Source organism: Siphateles boraxobius, unplaced genomic scaffold (genome assembly GCF_051911475.1).
Source record: "Siphateles boraxobius isolate OS27281-9 unplaced genomic scaffold, OSU_SipBor_1 16, whole genome shotgun sequence".
Taxonomy (NCBI): domain Eukaryota; kingdom Metazoa; phylum Chordata; class Actinopteri; order Cypriniformes; family Leuciscidae; genus Siphateles; species Siphateles boraxobius.
The window spans coordinates 10,631,609-10,654,379 of NW_027508766.1; the positions used below are offsets into that span (position 1 = coordinate 10,631,609).

A 22,771-nucleotide genomic window follows, 5' to 3' on the forward strand; every position below is an offset into this window, starting at 1 on the left:
ATTTTCATTCAAGCAGCTGATTTCTGTGAATGCATGTAAAACTAAATGTATATTGCAGCACAGGGTGAAGTCAGTATTTACATTAACGACGATTTGAGACAATAAATGTACATTTAATGTAAAACTATGTAAACGGCGCTCTGTGGTGCGGCAGGCTTTTGAACAAGGTCCTGAGCTGTTGCTGCGCGCCGCGGACAGACGCCGAATGGCGCCGCTGGTGTGTGTACACTGATAGAAAGTAATGTGTTCGAATTTTAAAGACGTGGTTCTGCGTGACTCAGCGACGCGCATCCGGTGTGCGACTCCCTTAAAGGATAAGTTCGGCGTTTTACAAGTAAAGCCCTGTTTTAAGATCGTTTCTGATGAAATCGAACGGTTAAGATTCAAATATGGACACATGCTGCTGTCCCCAGAATTTTAGGTTTTTGTGTTAACGCCGAACTTACCCTTTAAGAGTTATTATTACTTATAATGATTTCGTTAATAACTTGACAGCACTTAAATGTGTATTCTTACACGTTAAAGAACAATGTTTGTGTGATTTCTATTTTCAACCTTTATGAGGCAAAAAAAAAAAAAAAATTGGCTGGTAAAAAGTTACTGTTGCAGGTGGATTTTTAAATTCACCTGCCACAGTGGCTGGTGGTCAAAAAAGTTAACTTCAGGCCCTGCTCACCGTATTTGTTGACTGATTCTTACTCACCTGGGATTTTTATGAACTCAGAGGTGCGGGCGCGCGAGAGAAAAATAAATAAATAACTGAGCGCACGGGTGCCGCGTTAACAGGCTAGCGAGTTACTAGCGTATTGTGCTAACAATAACGGAAGCTAGCGATGTCAGGTTAATCTGAGGTGTTGTCTAAGCTGTATTTAGTAGTATAAACAACTAGAAATGGTAGTAAATGATGGTTCAAAACAGAAAGAAATACAAAGCTAATACGAGGCTTAGACGGAGCTTACAGCTTCGAAGCAAACAAAACACAGCAGGCAGCTAGGCAGACAGGAGCAATCGATCAGGATCAGGTCAGGATGAGTCGGTGAAAAGTCTGGCTGATTGGATTAGGATATTTAAATCACCCTGTTATGCTGACGAGATCAGGGCTGTGGAACTTCCGGTAAAGTGCTGATTACTGTAATTCACATCTACATGCTTTGTTCAGATTGCCTCCCCCATTTTATGTAAATCCCTCCCCCTTTGGAAGGATAAAACACTGTGTTTTTAGATATTGAGTTAGACTTGGGTAAGAGTTTAGACTTGGTGACCACAGCATCGCAACAGCAAAAAGTCTTCAATAAAGAGTAACTTCTGCATTGAAAGATACCCCAACGTCTCCTGGTTTTTCACTTCTAAGTCTCCTACACTAGGTTACACTACACTACACTACACTACACTACACTAGAAGAACAAGGTTTACAACAGTGGCTACATATATGTGCATGGGAGTTTTATGCTCACAAGGGAAAAAAAACAAAACAAACACAGTATAGTTATATTTAAGAAAACAAGGCCTCTCTACACTCTAGCCAGGGTCGCATGCCCAAAGTTGTTAGTTGCTGTGGATACCTCCTAATTTTAAATTATAGTAACCCCTCATAAATTCATTACATTATATATATATATATATATATATATATATATATATATATATATATATATATATATATATTTAGAGGTGGGCATAGATTAATTTTTTTTAATCTAGATTAATCTCACTGGAATCTTGGAATTAATCTAGATTAAGGCATTCAGAATATGTGTGCGCTTCAGAGTTCAGACGATTCAGTGCATGAGGAACTGAACAGAACTGCCAACTTGTTTGATGAAGTCTTTGAACAGAATCGACCCAAAAGAGTAATTCATTTGTAAATTGAGCATCGCTCATGTCCATAAAAAATATACAGCGCGCTTGTAATAAACTCATTTAACAACATGTAAAGTAACGAGAGGAACGATCAACGTAACATGTAAAAGTATACACCTTGTGTCCCTGACAGGAAAATACCCTGCTGCCCGATTTGCGCGAAAATATAACGATATTCGTAAAAGGTATTTTATGATCCCAACCCAACTTTGAGAATAGATTAACGGCGATATTTTTTTTATCTCCCGATAAGAGTCTCACGTTAACGCAGCACGTTAACGACGATAACGGCCCACCACTAAAATATATATACATACAGGTGCTGGTCATATAATTAGAATATCATAAAAAAATTGATTTATTTCAGTAATTCCATTCAAAAAGTGAAATTTGGATATAATATTCATTCATTACACACAGACTGATATATTTCAAATGTTTATTTCATTTAATTGTGATGATTAAAACTGACAACTAATGAAAATCCCAAATTCAGTATCTCCAAAAATTAGAATATTACTTAAGAACAATACAAAAAAAGGATTTTTAGAAATGTTGGCCAACTGAAAAGTATGAACATGAAAAGTATGAGCATGTACAGCACTCAATACTTAGTTGGGGCTCATTTTGCCTGAATTACTGCAGCAATGCAACGTGGCATGATGTCGATTAGTCTGTGGCACTGCTCAGGTGTTATGAAAAACCAGGTTGCTCTGATAGTGGCCTTCATCTCTTCTGCATTGTTGGGTCTGGCGTTTCGCATCTTCCTCTTCACAATACCCCATAGATGTTCTATAGGGTTAAGGTCAAGCGAGTTTGCTGGCCAATTAAGAAAAGGGATACCATGGTCCTTAAACCAGGTACTGGTAGCTTTGGCACTGTGTGCAGGTGCCAAGTCCTGTTGGAAAATGAAATCTGCATCTCCATTAAGTTGGTCTGCAGCTGGAAGCATGAAGTGCTCTAAAACTTCCTGGTAGACGGCTGCGTTGACCTTGGACCTCAGAAAACACAGTGGACCAACACCAGCAGATGACATGGCACCCCAAACCATCACTGACTGTGGAAACTTTACACTGGACTTCAAGCAACGTGGATTCTGTGCATCTCCTCTCTTCCTCCAGACTCTGGGACCTTGATTTCCAAAGTTAATGCAAAATTTACTTTCATCAGAGAACATAACTTTGGACCACTCAGCAGCAGTCCAGTCCTTTTTGTCTTTAGCCCAGGCGAGACGCTTCTGATGCTGTGTCTTGTTCAAGAGTGGCTTGACACAAGGAATGCGACAGCTGATACTCATATCTTGCATACGTCTGTGCAAGGTGGTTCTTGAAGCACTGGCTCCAGCTGCAGTCCACTCTTTGTGTATCTACCCCACATTTTTGAATGGGGTTTGTTTCACAATCCTCTCCAGTGTGCGGTTATCCCTATTGCTTGTACACTTTTTCTACCACATCTTTTCCTTCCCTTCGCCTCTCTATTAATGTGGTTGCACACAGAGCTCAGTGAACAGCCAGCCTCTTTAGCAATGACCTTTTGTGTCTTGCCCTCCTTGTGCAAGATGTCAATGGTCGTCTTTTTGACAGCTGTCAAGTCAGCAGTCTTGCCCATGATTGTGTAGCCTACAGAACTAGACTGAGAGACCATTTAAAGGCCTTTGCAGGTGTTTTGAGTTAATTAGCTGATTAGAGTGTGGCACCAAGTGTCTTCAATATTGAACCTTTTCATAATATTCAAATTTTCTGAGATACCGATTTTGGGGTTTTCATTAGTTGTCAGTTATAATTATCAAAATTAACCTGTTAACCTTTGCCAGAGCACCGGCGCACTGAAGCGTTTTTTTGTTTAAATAGTTCAAAGTTACTATCAGATTTAAAGTTATTACCTTGACAAACTATATATCATTAAAAAGATAAATAACTCAAGTCTCAGTATTTGACCACTATTGTATTCTAAGAAACTTATAGTGACAGTTATGTCTTAATTTGTGTCAGGAGTTATGTAATAAAAAAATGAGTCGAAACCTTTAATATGAATTATGAGCGTCAGCCAGTCTCATTCAGAAAAAAACTTCTGTGAGGTCTTCATGACAGTGCTTGACAAAACAACGTCTCTCAGGGCTTTTAGCTCAAATATGTGCAGATTTGGAGAAATATTGATAGATTCTCATAGGTTTACTTCAGATTATTTAGACAGGAACAACATTTATTGAATTTATAGCCAAATGGGCCGTTGTAATCATTATGAGCGCTGGATACTCTGATGTAATGTGTTTTCAATCAATACTGGCAGCCCGAGGGCGCCCTGTGCACATGCAGTCCATATATGGAACACATGAAGAAGTGCCAAAATCATGTGACATTCAGGAAGTCCTGACACAAAAACAAAGCTTCCAGGGATCGCTGTAACATGAAGATAAAGACGTTTTGAAGACAATAAAAATGATTGCAATGATATTTGATTTACCTGTTTTCTTCGAGCCATGTTGTCACGTTTCAATGTGTTTGAGTTCTGTTTTGTGATCTTGGTTTCCCCTGTCTTTGTGATTTTGGTTTAGTCCTGTTATTAGTTCAGTTTTGAGATCTTGTTTCCCCACGTCTTTGTGATTTTGGTTCAGTCCTGTTAGTTTTCCCGCTCCTCGTTTGTGTTCAGTTTATTCACCTGTGTTCTGTTAATTATCCCATTAGTCCCTGTTCATTTAAGCCTTGTATTTTCCCTCAGTGTTTGTTGGTCGTCGTCCATGTACGGTTGTGTCTCTGAAGTCCTGGAGTTTTATTTTGTTCTTGTATGTTTATAGAAGTTAATTTTGTAAATAAATCAACTATATCACAGATTCAGTGTCCTCGTCTTCAGCTACCTACACAAAAACCTGACAGAACGACCAACCCGGTCAAGATGGATTTGGCCGGCCATGACCTGACGAATTACCTCATCAGGATCCTGATGGAGAGAGGTCTCCGCATCACCATCACCCCGGTGATGGCTTCAACCATCTTCGCCATGCCATCCATCCTCATCCATGATGTGCTGGTCCCGTCCAGTTCCGAGTCCCATGATGTGCTGGCCCCGTCCAGTTCCGAGTCCCATGATGTGCTGGTCCAGTTCCAAGTCCCATGATGTGCTGGCCCCGTCGAGTTCCGAGTCCCATGATGTGCTGGTCCCGCCCAGTTCCGAGTCCCATGATGTGCTGGCCCGTCCAGTTCCGAGTCCCATGATGTGCTGGCCCCGTCCAGTTCCGAGTCCCATGATGTGCTGGCCCCGTCCAGTTCCGAGTCCCATGATGTGCTGGCCCCGTCCAGTTCCGAGTCCCATGATGTGCTGGCCCCGTCCAGTTCCGAGTCCCATGATGTGCTGACCCCGTCCAGTTCCGAGTCCCATGATGTGCTGGTCCCGTCCAGTCCTGCGCCAGAGCCCGTTGATCCTGCGCCAGAGCCCGTTGATCCTGCGCCAGAGCCCGTTGATTCTGCGCCAGAGCCCGTTGATCCTGCGCCAGAGCCCGTTGATCCTGCGCCAGAGCCCGTTGATCCTGCGCCAGAGCCCGTTGATCCTGCGCCAGAGCCCGTTGATCCTGCGCCAGAGCCCGTTGATCCTGCGCCAGAGCCCGTTGATCCTGCGCCAGAGCCCGTTGGTCATGCGCCTGTTAGTTTTCCCGCTCCTCGTTTGTGTTCAGTTTCTTCACCTGTGTTCTGTTAATTATCCCATTAGTCCCTGTTCATTTAAGCCTTGTATTTTCCCTCAGTGTTTGTTGGTCGTCGTCCGTGTATGGTTGTGTCTCTGAAGTCCTGGAGTTTTATTTTGTTCTTGTATGTTTATAGAAGTTAATTTTGTAAATAAATCAACTATATCGCAGATCCAGTGTCCTCGTCTTCAGCTACCTGCACACAAACCTGACACATGTCAGGTATTTTCATAATAATAGATTATATTTATAATGGAATGCTAATCGATGTAGACTTTATCATTGTGCAGAATACTATAAAATAATATATTTTCTGTCCGATTTTTTTATCTGAAGCCAAATCAGATCACAGAAGGTTATTTAAAACACTCGACTTGCGTTATAAAGTAAGTTTGGAGAACAAACATGGTTTTAATCTCATAAATTGTCGTGTATTGATGGTGTGGTAAGCTAACATGCTACATAGCCCTCAGATGCACCTGCCACCTAGCTGCTATTTTTATGATTTTTTCTAAATAGGAATGCCTACTGAAATGTTTCTTTTTTCAAGAAGGACATTTGATACAGTTTCGTAAAGTGAGAACTTTGAAAAAAGAAATTAGGGATTGAAACAGTGTGAATAGCCAGTCGTTAGTAATTATAATGAAGACAAAAGAAAAACATATTTAGAGCCATAAACAGGCTGGAGAGATGTGAATGTGTGCAGGGGAGACTGAGACTGAATGGGTCTCGTTTGCACCACAAAACAATTGAGAGAATAGACTGAATAGATGCTTAGAACAGAACAGAAAAGACTGATTGGTTCAGAGAAGGCACGGCTCAGGACCCACCAAGATAACGGCAGAGGTTATTTGATCCCAAGACAAAGGATTGAAAACAGACCTCCTTTTTCTTAAGGACATCTGAACGACCCCAGGGTTGAAATCTCTTAAAACCACAGACTGAGACTTTACATATAAAATACATAAAGTCATCCCAAAACAATTCTTGATGGACTTATAATCAAACATTGTTCAACTACATAATGCCATATTGTCTCTACAACCTCTGTATGTGTCTTTTATGCTTAAATCACATACAAGTCATGTAATTGTTATCACTATTAGATGTTTGAATGAAAGTGTGTTTTGTTTCCTATCAGTACGATCATATGTTCTTAATTCAGAAGATGGCTTGATTGAAATCTGTGTAAAATGTTTTGTGTTCTTATAATAGGAATCATGTCTAAACTGTACCCTTTTATACTCTGCTAGAGCTGGAGAGTAAAGAGATCACAGATAATGCATGATTTACGATGAGAGGTGAAGAAAATGCCACCTCTCAAATAAAGACAGTGCCTAATTGGTCAGAACTCATCCAGGAGGCTGGACAAACATTTGAGTTTAAAATTTTTGGACCCGAACAAAGCCAGAGTTGAGTTGAGTTGTTCACTAGAGTAGATTCACAGAATTCATGGAGAAGCCATGACGGGGTAACCAGACAGACGAGTAACCATGTAGACAAGCAGAAAAAATAACCCAAATCAAGGTCAGAAGATCATGGGTTAAACAGCTTCATTCAAGCCATCTAACTTCTCTCGTCTCAATGTTCTTTCTTTTTCTTAGCTTTATTTTCTTTTCCATTGAGAGTCTCGGTTCTAAGTTAAGTTTTGCCGCAAAGTTTTGGTTAAATGATTCCACTGCAAAGCCCGCTTCCAACTTCAGACACTTTCCATCCATCTATCAACACACCACTTGATTGGCCACCCAAGACATCTATCCAGGCACAAGGAGACCGCCAGCCAATCACCGAACCTGGGAAACACCCTTTTACGCCGACAAAAGGAATCCCCAAAGAAATGCAAAGACAAGCAAGTAGCCTCCAGACTCTTAACTGAACTGGTGCTTTGATATAAAATGTAATTACCCCGCCTAAGAAACGATAGAAGGATTAAATTAATGATTGATGGTTAGTTCAGGTAATGTCTTAAAAGTGCATATAGAAACTTGGGATTTCATCATCTCACTCTTAAAACAAAATTTTCCCTCACTCTCTTTCTTTCTGCAACTCGTATGAATGTGTGTGTATGCGTCTGATTGTGTTAGATATTAGTTTTATGTGTTAGAATAATCAATAAAGTCTTGTTTGTATTTTAAAGATAATTGTTCTTGTGTTATGTACTTACGAATTTAATGTCTTAAACTGCTGATCTAAGTTACCTTGCTAATAATAGTGTTTCACTATACTGCCGTACAAAGCCAAAACGCAGTAACTACTGTACATATTTGGTCAAAACTGAGATTAGATTGGAAATGGGCTTTGTAACATCTCCTACGTCTTGTGACAAAATCTCCTGGTTCAAATGTATCCCGTTTCAGAAAAATCACAATGTCAAATTTGCAGTAACTACAAAATCCAAGCTAGTACCAAGGCAAACCGCAGTAAGTGAAGCTACTGCATTCTGCCTTTGTTTACCCGGCTTTGACACGTTAGCTAGTACCAAGGCAAACTGCAGTAAGTGAACCAAGAGAAACATGGCACAATCCCGAGGAAAACGTATGGTGTCTCTAGCTTTAAAACGCAAATATCCAGGGAGTGGTAAGGAACATGGTCAAATAAAAATATGAACACCTAACCTGGCAAATAACACCTGAATCAATAAATTGCCTTTACTAGCTAGCGGGCCGCTTGCATATATACCATTTTAGCTTACCTGCTCCCCTTGAAGGCAGTAACGTTAGCATCTATCCACTCTGGAAATGCTGTCATAACTGTTTTGTTTCTTGATGTCTTCATTTCTGTTACAGAGCGGGCTTCCGCACTTCCTCCTCTTCACCACCAGAGGGAGCCTTCACCTGAATACGAGTTTACTCTGGAACTCAAATCCCCATAATGCTTCATACCTGGGACTGATTACGCACACACCTGCACCTCATTCAGACTCTCCATATAAGCCACACACAAACAGAAGTTCAGTGCGAAGTATTGCATTGCCCCGGCCTGTAATCACTGAGCGTTTTTCCCTATCTTGCTGATCTGTTTGCTGACCTTGGATTGTTATCTCACTACTGCCTGTTTTCTGCCTGTCTTGACTTGGATTGCCCTGGATTATTGTTTATTGCTGCCTGCCCTGATCTTCTGCCTGTTACCTGACTACTCTCTGTGCTTGCTCTCTGAATTCCCTGTTTTGCTGTTCCCTGACCCCTGCCTGTTTGACGTTTCTTCTATAAAGTTGCAAATGGATTCTACTCAGTCTCCAGACTCGTTACAATTTCTTACGCTATTGTAATTTATTTTATTGGGTAATCTCTCAGTTGAAGCTTAAGAGGAAGTTGTAAACATAGAGCTTTTATTTTGACGGGAAAAGGGAAGTGGAAAAAGCGTTGTATTTTCTGACCGTTGTCAGTGAAATAGTGAGACGTGCAGTGCCGTCTTTGTGTCTTTATTTTTTTTAAATATTTTAAAATTATTTTATTTTTATTTTAGAGCCCAAACAGTGAGACACTAAGAAACGGTCAGTTACACTAGTTTCATTTCAATTTATCATTTAACCCTTGTGCATCAATTAAAAAAAAGTTACACATAGCTACATAGAGGACAAAAATGTTCACGTCAAAAAACTGACATAAAAATGTGAATCTTGGGAGCAGAGACTTAAGTTTGGTATCATTTTAAAGAAGACCATTGGCAGATTATTGCTGAAGTAAAAAAGAAATAAGTAAAAAAAAAGTTATATAGGTTTAAGTTTATGAAAATTTATGAACATTACTTTAAATAAAATATATATTTTATGAAACAAGTCAAACTCTAAAACGGCTAGAAAATCAAAGCCATAAATCTAAATAAGTTGAATTCCAAATTTGAGGTTTTTATCTCAAAAAATTAGCTTTCAATAAGATTTTGTTTGGGCGCAGTAACAGATTTTCCCCATTGGGTGCCAGCAAAACTCCACTGGTGCACACAGTAATTGGACTTGTTAGTTGCAGTTGAGTTTTTCTCTCTCAATTTTACAAACACACTCAGACATCCATACCAATACACCCAGACAATTATCATTGCACAATTTATCCAATTGGCTCTATAATATGCCGAAGCAGAAAACAGGAATAAAGTGAGTATTTGCTTTATAGGCCAAACCTGAAAAAAGGCACGATCTGGTAAAAAAAAGAGTAAAAATTTAAATTTTGAAGCCTTGCCAACATAATGAAAGCCTTTTAACAAAGATTTCATAATTTTATAGTTAAAAGGCACTGGGATTTAAAAATCGCAGTTTTAATGGGGCCATTTTTGTCAAAATGGCGTTAATTAAGAGGGGGTATTTTGTGTACCTAGTGCAAAATAGATTGTTTTAAAGGAAATGGGGTGAAATATTGAAATTCCAATAAAAATACACACATGTGGCAAATTTTATGCAGTTAGCATTAACACAGACAAAGTTATAAATAAAAACTAAACTGAAAAAGCCAGAAATGTCCACAAGGATGCACAAGGGTTAAGACTGATGTGACAGGGACATTACGACAAAATACTATTCTTGAATACACTGGATGAAGGTTACTACCAAGCATTTTCAACACTCAACCTATAAACATCCATAAACAAAACATAAAACCAATTAAAACAAATGAAAAGGTATAAGGAATAAAAAAAGAAAGTTGGATTAACACATTTCAATTGTATATACTGCACTCTGCTTTTATAATAGTGTTTTAGTTGCTTGAGGTTAGACAAAGGCAGAGTGCAGTATCTACATTTTTAGGGTCAAAGGTCATATCAATGTTTTTTTTATGTATAACATTTTCCTTCCTGTAAAGGTATTACATAAAAGTATCAACACTATTGTACCTACAACATGTTTGGCGGGCCTGTATGAAAACTTTGAAGCCATTTTTCTCAGTTTCAGTGTTGGCGTAGTTACTGCACTTTGCCTTTTTTAGGGCAGTATAGTTTGGATATTTATATCCATTTAGAGCTGATAGCTATGGCCCGTTCAAATCTCGCTGGACGAGTCATTTGCTCTGCAGATTAAGTGATTCTTTTAAGATTCCCTATCAATTAATTAATAATTCCTTTTGAGCTAAATTGACCTGTCTGACCCCTACACATATTACATGGGACATTGGGTATGCATCGAACTTGGGTTGGCTGTTCAACTTACGGAAGTCGATGCAGATGCGAAGAGTATTGTCTTTCTTTGGCACGATGACTATTGGGCTGCTCCACTCACTTTTCAAGGGTTAGATGAAACCCAATTTTATCATTGTTTCAATTTCTGTTTTTAAAGGTGTTATGAGGCGCTCAGGGATGCGATACGGCTGATGTCTTGATGGCGTAGGATCATTTAAGTGTATGGTGTGTTGGGCTACATACGTCCGTCCAGGCCTCTGACAAAGCAGTTGTGGTAATTGGGATAGAAGATGTTGCAGGTCAGACCTTTCAGCATCTTGAAGATGGGTAACATCGAGTGGTGAGGTCTGCCTCTGAACTTGAGCTTCACAGTCCTCATCCTCCACCTCCACTTTCCTTACCATCAACAGTTTTCACCTCCTTACGGGCCTGCTCCTTCCACTCTTTTAACAAGTTTACATGGCACGTCTGTCTTTCCTTCCCTTTATCTGGGTGGTGCACTTCATACGTCACTGGACCCATTTTCCGGCTGATTGTGTTGGGCCCCTGCCACTTCACCAGCAGTTTGTTGGTTGAAGAAGGTAGCAAAAATAGTACCTTTTGTCCTGGCTGATGTTGGTGAAGCCTGGCCTTCTGATCATACCACCTTTTCTGGTGTTGTTGAGCCTGTTTCAGGTTAACCTAGGCTTCGTCCCTGTAACGCTCCAGTCGCTCTCTCATCTCCAGGACATAGCTCAGGATACCCTTTTCCCGGGGTTTGGAGGCAGGTACCTCCCAGCACTTTCTCAGCAAATCAAGAGGACCCTGCACCTGCCATCCATACATCAACTCAAATGGAGAGAATCTTGTCGAAGCTTGGGGTACTTCCCTGTAAGTGAAGAGCAGAAAGGGTAACCATCTATCCCAATCTCACCCCATATCCGCAACAAACTTCCTTTGCATCCCTTTCAGCGTTCTGTTGGAGCGTTCCACAAGGCCATCTGTCTGTGGATGGTATGGACTGGTCTTGATGCCGGAGATGCCCAACTGGTGACGAAACTTTTCCATTAGACGTGAAGTAAAGTTTGTCCCCTGGTCAGTGAGAATTTCGTCAGGAATACCTACACGAGAGAACAACTGGACAAGGGCATGGATAATCTTTGGTGTTGTGATGGTTCGCAGAGGGAATGCTTCTGGGTACCTGGTAGCATAGTCGCTAATGACAAGGATGTACTGGTCTTCTGCACTCCTCCTCTCTAGTGGTCCCACAATGTCCATGCCGATCCTTCAGAAGGGTTCGCTGATGATTGGTAGTGACTGTAATGGAGCCCTGAAGTCCTCCATTACAGTCACTGTAATGTCCTGTTGGCGAACAGCACTGGTCTTCTGACAGACTGGACAAGTAGTACAGTGTGCATGTATGTCAGTGTACATATAGGGCCAAAAAAAAAAAAAAAACGTGCACTTATACGTGTTGTAACAGTCTTGACCTGTCACATTAGGTGCCCTTTGGTATGCAAGGCTTCTACCTGACACTAGGGGGAGGTAGTGTGCTTATTGATCTGGGATATCAGCAAGTCAATGATAGGAGTTAGAGTTATCTGGGGACTAACAGCATGGTGTCTGCATGCCACTCTTAGAGTCCAGACTGGGAATCTATGGGATTTTCTGCTCAGTCAAAGTAAGAGTTGATGTTTTGTTTGATTTATTCAAGGTTATTTTTGGCTTGTGGGGATTTACATATAATATGATGTTGATTGTTGTTTGCTTGTTTGTAGAAGGACTCTTTAGTCCTTCCTGATAATATCCAGGAGGATTGTTCAACAAAAGGACTGTTTAACCCCAGGACACCTTACTTCTATTCTCCTCATTATCATCTGGGTCGGTGTACAAGGAGAAAAGTCTAGTTGCCAGCATGGATTATGATGAATTATATCGGACTGATTCCAGCCATTTAGTTTCCAGACTTTCGTGCACTTAAATACAGCAGAAAGGACTTTGTCATGTCGGCCTACCCAGATAAGAACTTTTGCACTGCTTTTCTAAATAGTGTCGTTGATATGTGACTTTGTTTTCTTCTATTTTGAAATGCTTTGACTTGGGTTTTTATATGTGTGATTTGCTATCATGTATTGATGGTCATATGTATTCTTTACCTCTTTCTTTTGTGAATAATACTCACTTTTGCATCAATTTCTCGTCTTACTGAGTATTCAGACTAACACAGAGCATAGCCGGTGGTTCTCTCCCTAATATAAATCTTGTGGCAATTATTCTAGGTGTGAATACTAGACGAGTTGTTACAGTGTGTGTGTCTTGCGGTGACCCAGATGCCCGGCCCATGGAACATCATCATCATCATCATCAAAGCTTTATTAAGGACACATATGGTCCAACCACAAACAGTTACAAAAACATAAACAAGTAACATACCAATACAGAAATAGAGAGGGGAAAAAAAAAAGAAAAAAAAAATACAAAGCACAGCGTCACATGTTTACATACAGACTAAAATGTCAATGATTCCACATACTAGAGGAGAACCTGACTGAACTTACCCATAGGGAAAAGGTTTGCTAAAAATACCTGTGATTCTTATATGTTCCAACAGAATATTGTAAGGGACATATATGCTGCGAAATCCACATATATAAATTGCGTAATATTAATGTATTTTTAATCATATATGTCATATACTGTATGTCCTATGTACAAAAGCCATATTTTATTGATGTAAACATGTAGGAAAATAATGCTAATTTAATATTCATGTCCAGGATATATCTTAAAGTATTAGCTCACTTTCAAACTCACCCTGATGTCATCCAAGATATCCATGTCTCTCTTTCTTAAAATGTTTATACACAGAATGGACTTCAATGGCAACCAACTATTCAAATGTTCAAAGAAGTTTCAAAAGTTTCAAATGTATATATTTATATATATTTTTTATTTTATTTCACTAGATAAGACCCTTATTTCTCGACTGGGATCGTGTCGAGACTTTGAAGCTACATTGAGACGGACATTTGAATCTTCTATGAACATTTGAATATTTGGTTACCATTGAAGTCCATTCTGTGTAGAAAAATCCTGGAATGTTTTCCTCAAAAACCTTAATTTATTTTCGACTGAAGAAAGAAAGAAACGGATATCTTTGATGACATCAGGGTGAGTAAATTATCAGAATGTTTTTGTTTTTTTTGAAAGTGAACTAATAAAACAGTGCAGTTTACCAATCAGTGTAAGGCTGGAGTTCACTCATGCTCTTGCTCTTATCTTGTGGAGCCCTAAGTGGAGTCCTATGCCTAGTCAATCATGGTCATATACTGTTAATCAACATTAGATGAAACACAATATTTAAAACTACACACACAAGCACACATTTTAATTACTATTAATTGTATTCTACAAGATACAGTTGAATATTTTACATATCAATAGTTTTTTATTTTAAATTCTGCATCACCAGATTTCATTTTCATTTGTGACAATTTCTCTTAACTTTATCACAGTACTAAGATAGTATTTCTTAACCTAGTACAAGAGCCATTCCACCGAATGGGTGACATTTGCTTGTTGTAACTCTCAAAATTTAACTTGATTCTTTATCTTTTATCAAGACTGAATCTAATACTACACATATTTAACTATTCAAAATGTGTATTGGTCAATCTCAGCCAACTTTATTTTTATCTTTTTTACAAGGTTTAAGCAGAAGTGGACGCATATTTTCTCAGTCCTGTTACCGAAACTCATGTGCCATTTAAAAAGCATGTTTAAAACCATGTCAATTAATTCCTTTTTTTTCCCCACAAGAAAGACTTTATTTTAAAGAAATTGTTGGTTATATGTTCAAATAATTGATATTTGTGAAAAAAAATCACTATATATTAAGGCAAGGTGTATTTTAATAAAAAAACACAAAGCCATTTTTTCATTTTAAAGAAGACCGAACCCTCAAGTTTATAATTGTTTTAATAATTTAATTTATTAAACTATTGTATAAATGATGGCCCAAACAAAACTGATAAAAACACTGGTTTAACTTTATTTTTTTAGAAAAAAGAAAAAAAATAGTAACAGGAATGCACACTTTGTAACAGGAATGAACACTTGGTAACAGGAATGAGTGTCCATATGTGTGTGTATTGGAGACAGTGTACATGACTGTGTGTGCATAAGATTTCTGTGTTAAAGTGATGTACTATGTGCTAGTAGTACTTCACAGAGAAGGAGGTGAAAAGAGAAAGAAGGAGAGAGAAGAAGAGAGATGGAGGGAGGAAGAGGGAAATTAAGACAAAAAAGGGGGAAAAGAGAGGGTTGGGGGTGTGTTTCGATCCTTCCATTGCAATATGCCATAGGTGGGTATTTCTGGCACCTGTATAGTATGGGTTTTCTCCATCTTCTACAAAATATAAGACAAAGACAAAGACACAACATTTAAGTCACCTCGTGGTGGACTGGCTTCCTGAAAGTATGGTGTTCACATTGTAAAACTAATGCCAATGTCTACAATATAAGTAATTGCAACCTTAAAAATCATAGTTCAGGTAAATAGTATTATATCAACTAATATTTACAGTATTAAATCAACAAAACAGAAGACTCTACTCACTCCTGTTACTTTAACTCACTCCTGTTATTTTTCATATAAGCAACAGGATTGAAAGTAACAGGATTGAGTTTTTAAGCAAAAAGTTATCAAATACATGGCATATGGCCACATAGCATACATGCTAACAGCATGAGGACACTGAGCAATTTCTAGTGACTCACCAAAAGTTCATATTTTTAAAATGAACAAATAAAATATAAGAAATATTTTGGTAACAGGACATTATGTTGAGATTTACCTTCTCAGTCATAGTTACAATTTCATCAAATATACAGAAATTAAAATGAGAGGACTTACTTATGGTCTTCCCATTGCCTTCAGAAGATCCAGATGATGCAACTTCCTGTTGAAAATGTGTCTTGTGGAATATTCCAAGTTTTTCAGAGGGGGGGATGTGTTAGGGTAACAGGACTGAGTGAAAACCCGGGGACATGACTAAAATTTGTATTTTATCTAAAATATTAGGTAAAATATTTTTTTTCTTATTAAAAAAACATTTTAAAGCATAGATTGGATATAAAGTCACACAACAATGTAAACAAATTAAGATTTCTGAAGGATTTTAATCATCATATTTCATGGTAAATTTTAGAGATAGAGAGTGGGGACATGCAGAAAATGCTATTTTTTAGTGTTCTATGTAGTTTTTATTAATGTTTTTAATTATACATTTTAAATTTGTAGTTAGCTTAATGTGCAGGACATTTTGCTTAATAATATAATGTCTTTTAGAGTTAAATTTCATGCAATTTTATACATTTAATGTCCTGGGGACAGAAATGTCACCCTTTCGGTGGAATGGCTCACAAACATAAAACTTTCCTTAATGTCGAAGTGATTCTTGTGCATATCACCACCAGAGTTCATGTCACATATACAATAATATATTCCAGCCAATTTTCAACATTTTATTCACTGTTCTAGAAACCTATTTGACTCAACTTTGTTAATTTGCCGCACCCTCTGATCTAAATAACACTGTGATGAGTCACATCAGGGACATTTACGCGCTGAGCGCGACGAAACGAACTGAGACTTTTTTCACAGACGCCATTTTCTTTGATTCGTGATGCAAGGCATACGATGAGGGAAAACGCATGGATTAAGTGTTTTATCGCATTTAAATATGCATTCTATAACGTCTTATTGTTTTATAACAATGTGTATGTGCTGTGCACGGCTAAACCGCTCTCAGGGGGGCATTTCCGTTGACGCGCGATCCAGATCAGACCAGGATGGGTTTGCTTTTTAACAGGAAAACGGCGAAAGTAAGTGTTTTATCTAATTTACAATATGTATTTTATAATATATTGATTTATAGCGATATTTAAATGCTTTGCGCTCTTAACTTTTCTCAAAGGCGACGATCTTCTTGGACTCAATACGGAGCTGACGACGAGGAGGTTTGCTTGTAACGTTAACAGGAAAAACACAGAAAGTAAGTGTTTTTAACCTAATTTACAACATGTATTTCATGGCATTATATTGTTTTGTAACGATATGTATGTGATGTGCGCGCCGAAACCTTTCTCACAGACTAGGCCCATAGACGACTAGGCCTGCATCTTCTTTGAGTCGTGATGCAGTGCTGACATGGATTTTGCTTTTAACAGTAAAAACAAATAGAAGGTGTTTTAACTCATTACAATACGTGATTTATGACAATATTTGTGATGTGCAAATATTAAAAGTATGTATTTATCCTCAAACTATCTTTTACTCTCGTTTACCAGCACACCTAGTATAACTGAAAAACAGAAGAACAACTCCACAGACTGCAGACCAACAATGCACGTGAAATTGTCACTTTATTTCCTTTTTTGGAGGACCAATTTTCTTATAATGGGTAACTAATGCTTTCAGATTAAATATTTATGCAAAATGTACTTATCAGAATAACCTGGTGATGTTAAGATTTAACAGATAACATGAGAGAATCATGGGCACAAACATAAAAAATAATTATAGCTTTGTTGCTATTTGGTATTACTAGATTTTCTGTGTTTCTTACCACTCATTTTGAATTTGTCCAGTCAAATTACTTTACAAAAGTAAATTTTATTTTTATTTTTTACTTAAAATCTGTTTTCAAACCAATTGTTTTCATGATTTGACAGGTAGATGTTTTCTTGCTGTTTAATTTTAGACTCCACTGATTGGGAAATATCTGCCCATCACCTGTCCAACATCACAGCCACAAAAAGGGAACACAGATTCTTCCGGCGGCTGACTATTAGTGAGATTTCTTAAGGTGGGTGTCTTAAAGCTCCAGTAGGTAGCTTTTGTAAACAAATATTTGTTAAAACTCTCATTATGTCCTGAAAGTAGAATATGAGACAGATAATCTGTGAAAAAAACCAAGCTCCTCTGGCTCCTCCCTGTGGTCCTACTGCCATTTGCAGAAATACACCGCTCCCGGTCAGAAACAACCAATCAGAGCCAGGAGGAATGTCTTAGCAGTGTCAATCACGCTCGTGTATGCGCTGATCACCCCTCTCTTGCACAGCTCGAGCGCGTGCCGTCGTTCGTGACTCTCCTGTTCAAACTCGTTCATCCAAATGAACGAATCTTTTTTCGAGTCATTTCGTTCGTTGAATGAACGAAATGACTCGAAAAAAGATTTGTTCATTTTGAACGAGTCTTTTTCGGAGTCATTTTGTTCATTCAACGAACGAATGACTCGAAAAAAGATTTGTTCATTTGGATGAACGAGTTCGAACAGGATCATGAACGTGCATCACAGAACAGAGCTAGGCGAGCATTTGTGCTTATAAAACGTAAAGTGTTTTATTTATTTTTGAAATGACCGATCGTTTCACTAGATAAGACCCTTATTCATCGTCTGGTATCGTTTAAAACCCTTTGAAGCTGCGCTGAAACTGTCATTTGGTCCTCGAGACGTTTGTGTGCTATTGAAGTCCATTATATGGAGAAAAAGCCTGGAATGTTTTCATCAAAAAACTTAATTTCTTTTCGACTGAAGAAAGAAAGACATGGACATCTTGGATGACATGGGGGTGAGTAAATTATCAGCAAAAGTTTTTTTTTAAAGTGAACTAATCCTTTAACGTTATCTTAGTAGCTATAACTTATAGAAAGAGTGCAACCTTATAAAGTTACATGTATTGCAAAATACATAATGATTTGAGGACCAAGTTTGTAGTCAAAGTATGGGCAGGCCATAGTCAATGTAAAGCATATTGTTGATGTTTCGTCCCTATTAGTGAATGTTCCATAACTGTTTATAATCCGCCGTCATCGGTGGTCCTGCTTACTAGCCTGCGCGTTCACGGCAGGCTCCGCTGTGGGGGAGGAGCTGTGGAGGGAGGGCTGTAGCACAGCAGAGAGCAAGGGGGTTGGACCTGTAAGTTGTGCTTGTTCAAATTTTCAGGCTAAGTCAACATTTTCTCAAAACTCCCTACTGCAGCTTTAATTTATTCTTACAGGGTTAGTTCACCCAAAATGGAAATTCTGTCATTAATTACTCACCCTCATGTCGTTCCAAACATGTAAGAATTTCTTTCATCTTCACAACACAAATGAAGATATTTGACTACTGTTAGCAACTGGACACAACTGATCCACTCGTATCCTGCAACTGATCCACTCGTATCCTGCAACTGTTCTTCATCTGCTGAATGTTGTTGACTCGAGCACTGCTGTACTGTTGCAGAGTCGAAGGTACTGAATCAACTTCACTGACACAGGACTTACATTCACTGACATGTTCAGGATTTGAAGTATTACAGACCATTTGATAAGCAGCTTTCATATTATTCTGATGACAGAAATGCCTATAGTGTGCATTCATTATTTATTTTAAAGGTTAACCTATGATGTAAAGGGGCTTGTTTAAGTAAGGAAGATATATGGTTGCTGTCTATGAACCATGCAGGTTTTTTTCATATGGGTAGGGTCGGATCTGTTAATGTTGAAATTATGCTGTTTGCAGAATCTAATAACCTACACATACATCTGTACATGAGATTGCGCAAAACAGCAGAACAGGTGGGCACGACAACACTGACAAACATTTGACTTGCACTACTCCACCATGGCACCTTAAGCAGCAGCTTCATCCCTATATGCTACAATGAGTTTCTGCATGCTGCTCTTTCTGTAGCACCGCCACAAATGGGCAGTATACGTCGGAGTGCAATATGTCCTAAAAAGTGCAATCTTTACAGATCCAGAGCACATTCAAAATTTGCGAGTCAACGTATTAGCTTGTGCATATATCATACGACACTGTCTATAAATATCCCTATCATCAGACAGGTCTTCAGTTATATAATGTCTCAAATATTTAGCCTCATCACATACCTTAACCCTCTGGGGTCTAAGGGGTTTTTGGGGTCCTTGAGGTGTTCTGACTGCTCTGACATTTGTGCTTTTTTCAGTTATTTATAAACATGTTAAAGGCAAAGGTGTAAATTCACTCTATATAGCACAAATGGGGCTACCGTAATATGTGAGCAACATGTATGTACATGGTTGTATTTTTAGAGAATAATGTTTATGTGTGGTTATTGAAAAAACTAAAAAAGGCCTGAAATGTCTGAAATAAGGCCACATAACACATACTAAATATGTGTCCACAAGACTTTTGACTAATGGGTGTTGTTGCCTAGAATTTTTGCTTCAAAATGATCTGAAAATCATCCTGCCTAATCATTTACACAAAACAATACATTGATTTAAATTTTATAAGACACCTTTTGTTTGGAAAGGAAATATGCGTGGAGGCGTGTTCACACCTGAGAAGACAAAGGCCGGATAATGTGCCACATACATAATGAGCTGCATATTAATTAGCCTTTCACACAGGTGTGTCACAGGATCCCAAAGAATGCAAGGACAAAAGAAATTATCTATATATACATATTTTACAATTAGAAATTGTAACCATTACAAATAGGTTACAATTACAACAACAATTACAATTTTAACAATATTTCAAGTGTATTTCTTTGTAAAAAAGTATACACTTTATCATACGTATTAAAAAAGGTATTACACTATAATAACATCTTAGTTGATAATTCAATATACCTACTTTATTTTTGACAAAACATCATACTATAGTATATTTATGAGCAGAAATTGGTGAACAAAAGTGTACCTATTTAATGTGACAGTAGTCTTTTTTTACAGTCAAAACTTCATAATCTATCCAAAACTAATCACAAAATCGTGTCTAAACATTCATATTTAGTCTGTAACATATTGTGTATGATATATTAGCATATACATGTGAATTTGCAGTTTGTTGCTTATACAGACATTTTATTTCAACATATTTCAGTCTATTTTTCTCATCTTAGTAGGCTATAGCAATATAGTTTGGATGTGTTCATGTAAACATAACGTTTACTAATGTAGGTGCAAGAGTGAATGAACGGCACAGACACGTGCTGTATAACTGTAGTAAACAAAGCGCGCGGGCCTGTGACATTCATTCATCATTTAACTGTTTCCTGTCCTTCCTACTCCTAACAATCATAGCATTACTCTTCTTTTTATTGTATCTAATGTCAAAATCTGAGCCATATTGAGAACATACCCTCAGTAACTGTTAAAGGCCCGCACTATATGGACAGAAGATCACCAAATCATCTCCTGGAACAGAGTGTGCTATGTGCATAACAAGATTGCGACAGCATGTAGGCAACACCAAACGTTTCACATCATCTGTTTGCACATACAAACTCCCATTGTCAATGATATACTGTTCTTTACACACATTAGACCCACAGTTACCCTCTACTTTAACAAACAATGGTTGCAAAGACAGATCTTTTCTTTGTAAGTCCCCAATGTCCTCTGGAATCTGCCAGTTGCTCATTTCCAAATCCTCAGTATTAATCTCTGGGTATGGATTACCCAAATATTTGGCTGCACGCCACTGTCGGCGTGACTTTCTGGGGCCCTTAATCCCACCCTGAATCAGACTATGGTGCAAGTCTGGTAAGGGCTGCAACCCAGCCTTAGCTTTGGCCCGTGTTACAACTGGACATGATAGGGTTGCTTTAGCCTTATGACCATCAGAGTTCATTGTACCATGCAGTAAATCAGGCAATATAGGCTAATCTTTTCCCAAAATAATTTCAGTAGGTAACGATTCAACAACTGCAACCTTGAGTAAATATGTTTGTTCATAAACACACACATTCACCACAGTACTTGGGTAACTTTTCACAACCCCATGTACACATTGTTTGTTAACAATCTCTTCAACACACATGTTTGCAGCATGACATGATTTCAACAAAGAAATGGCACTTCCAGTGTCCAACAACGCCATTAAAGATTGTCCATCAACAGTCACAGTCATTATGTTCTGAGAGTCGCTCACACTTTTATCATCTAAGTTCTCCTCTCTAGGAACATAGCAGTAACCTGTGAGCTTAGCTTTACGGATGGGACACACAGTGGCTTTGTGCCCTAGCTGTTGACAGTAATATCAAATCAGTTCCTTCTCTGTGCCTGTTTTTGGTTAAATTGTATCCATATACTGTCTTTGTGAAGTGGTTTTAGCATTACGTCGTGGTGGTTGAGACCGTTAACCGCTGCGCCAACTTTGCTGCTGCCAGTCCACTGGTACGCTCGTGCTCCTTAACCCAGATTCGGCTGTCATACGGCAACACTCGCAACAGTTGTTAGAGGATAATCAATTCTCCAATCCCCTCCTTCGTTGACTGCTCCGGTTGAACCCACCGACGATACAGGTTCCGTAGCCGATGATACGTCTCAGTCGGGGTTTCTCCTGCAGGTACTGTCGAAGCCCAGAAGCGCTGACGATACGTCTCTGGTGAGATATTGAATTTGTCAAGGAGAGCCTCCCGCAGCTCATCATACACCTCCACTTGCTCCTCATCCATAGCCAGATAGGCCTCCAACGCTCTGCCTGTTAACAATGGCACCAGTCTACAGCTCCACTCCTCCTCAGGCCATCTCCACATCCGTGCTAGACGCTCAAAGCGGCGTAGAAAGTTCCATGTCCTTACCGGAATGGAAGATTAGCATTTGCGGCTCAGATCTTGGTGGTGGTAGCGATAGTGACCTAGACTGGCCTGGCGTCGGAAGCTCCATTCGTGGACTCTCAGCAGTGCTTGGTGTAGCCGCTGCCTGAACCGTCTGCTGCATGGATTCACGTATTCCACAGAGTTCAGATAGATATCGCTCCTCCCTCTGTTGTTGAGCACAGAGGATTTCCCGCATTAACGCCACCATTTCCCCAGTTTGCGCCGTCCCACTCATTGTGACAGTGTTGGGCTGGGGTGAACTGGCTTTCGGGTATTCTTCTCCTCCTCCGATTCACCAAGTAAATCCACTTCAGGATCTTCTCTTTGTGTCTTTTTGCGAGTGGCCATTCCACTTCTGACACCAAAATGTATGGAAGTGGGTTTTGACAGCCCTCTTCCTGGACCTGGTATGGTCGAAGATGGAAAAAAATAAAAATGATGGCCTAACTCGCAAATGCACTATGGTGCAATATGTTTTATTTATATAGAGGTGCATTTTATTTACA

At 38.9% G+C, this 22,771-nt stretch overlaps 1 long non-coding RNA gene across 2 annotated transcripts; it reads left to right on the forward strand.

Annotated features, from left to right (window-relative positions):
* The first annotated feature begins 16,268 nt into the window (after positions 1-16,268).
* LOC143738952 (uncharacterized) lies at positions 16,269-17,487 on the forward strand. 2 transcript variants are annotated; one of them, XR_013204099.1, is made up of 3 exons: positions 16,269-16,508; positions 16,601-16,678; positions 17,387-17,487. It is a non-coding gene; the product is annotated as an uncharacterized LOC143738952 (long non-coding RNA). The 2 variants fall into 2 exon arrangements; XR_013204100.1 differs by lacking the exon at positions 17,387-17,487 and adding an exon at positions 16,777-16,808.
* The last annotated feature ends 5,284 nt before the right edge of the window (positions 17,488-22,771 follow it).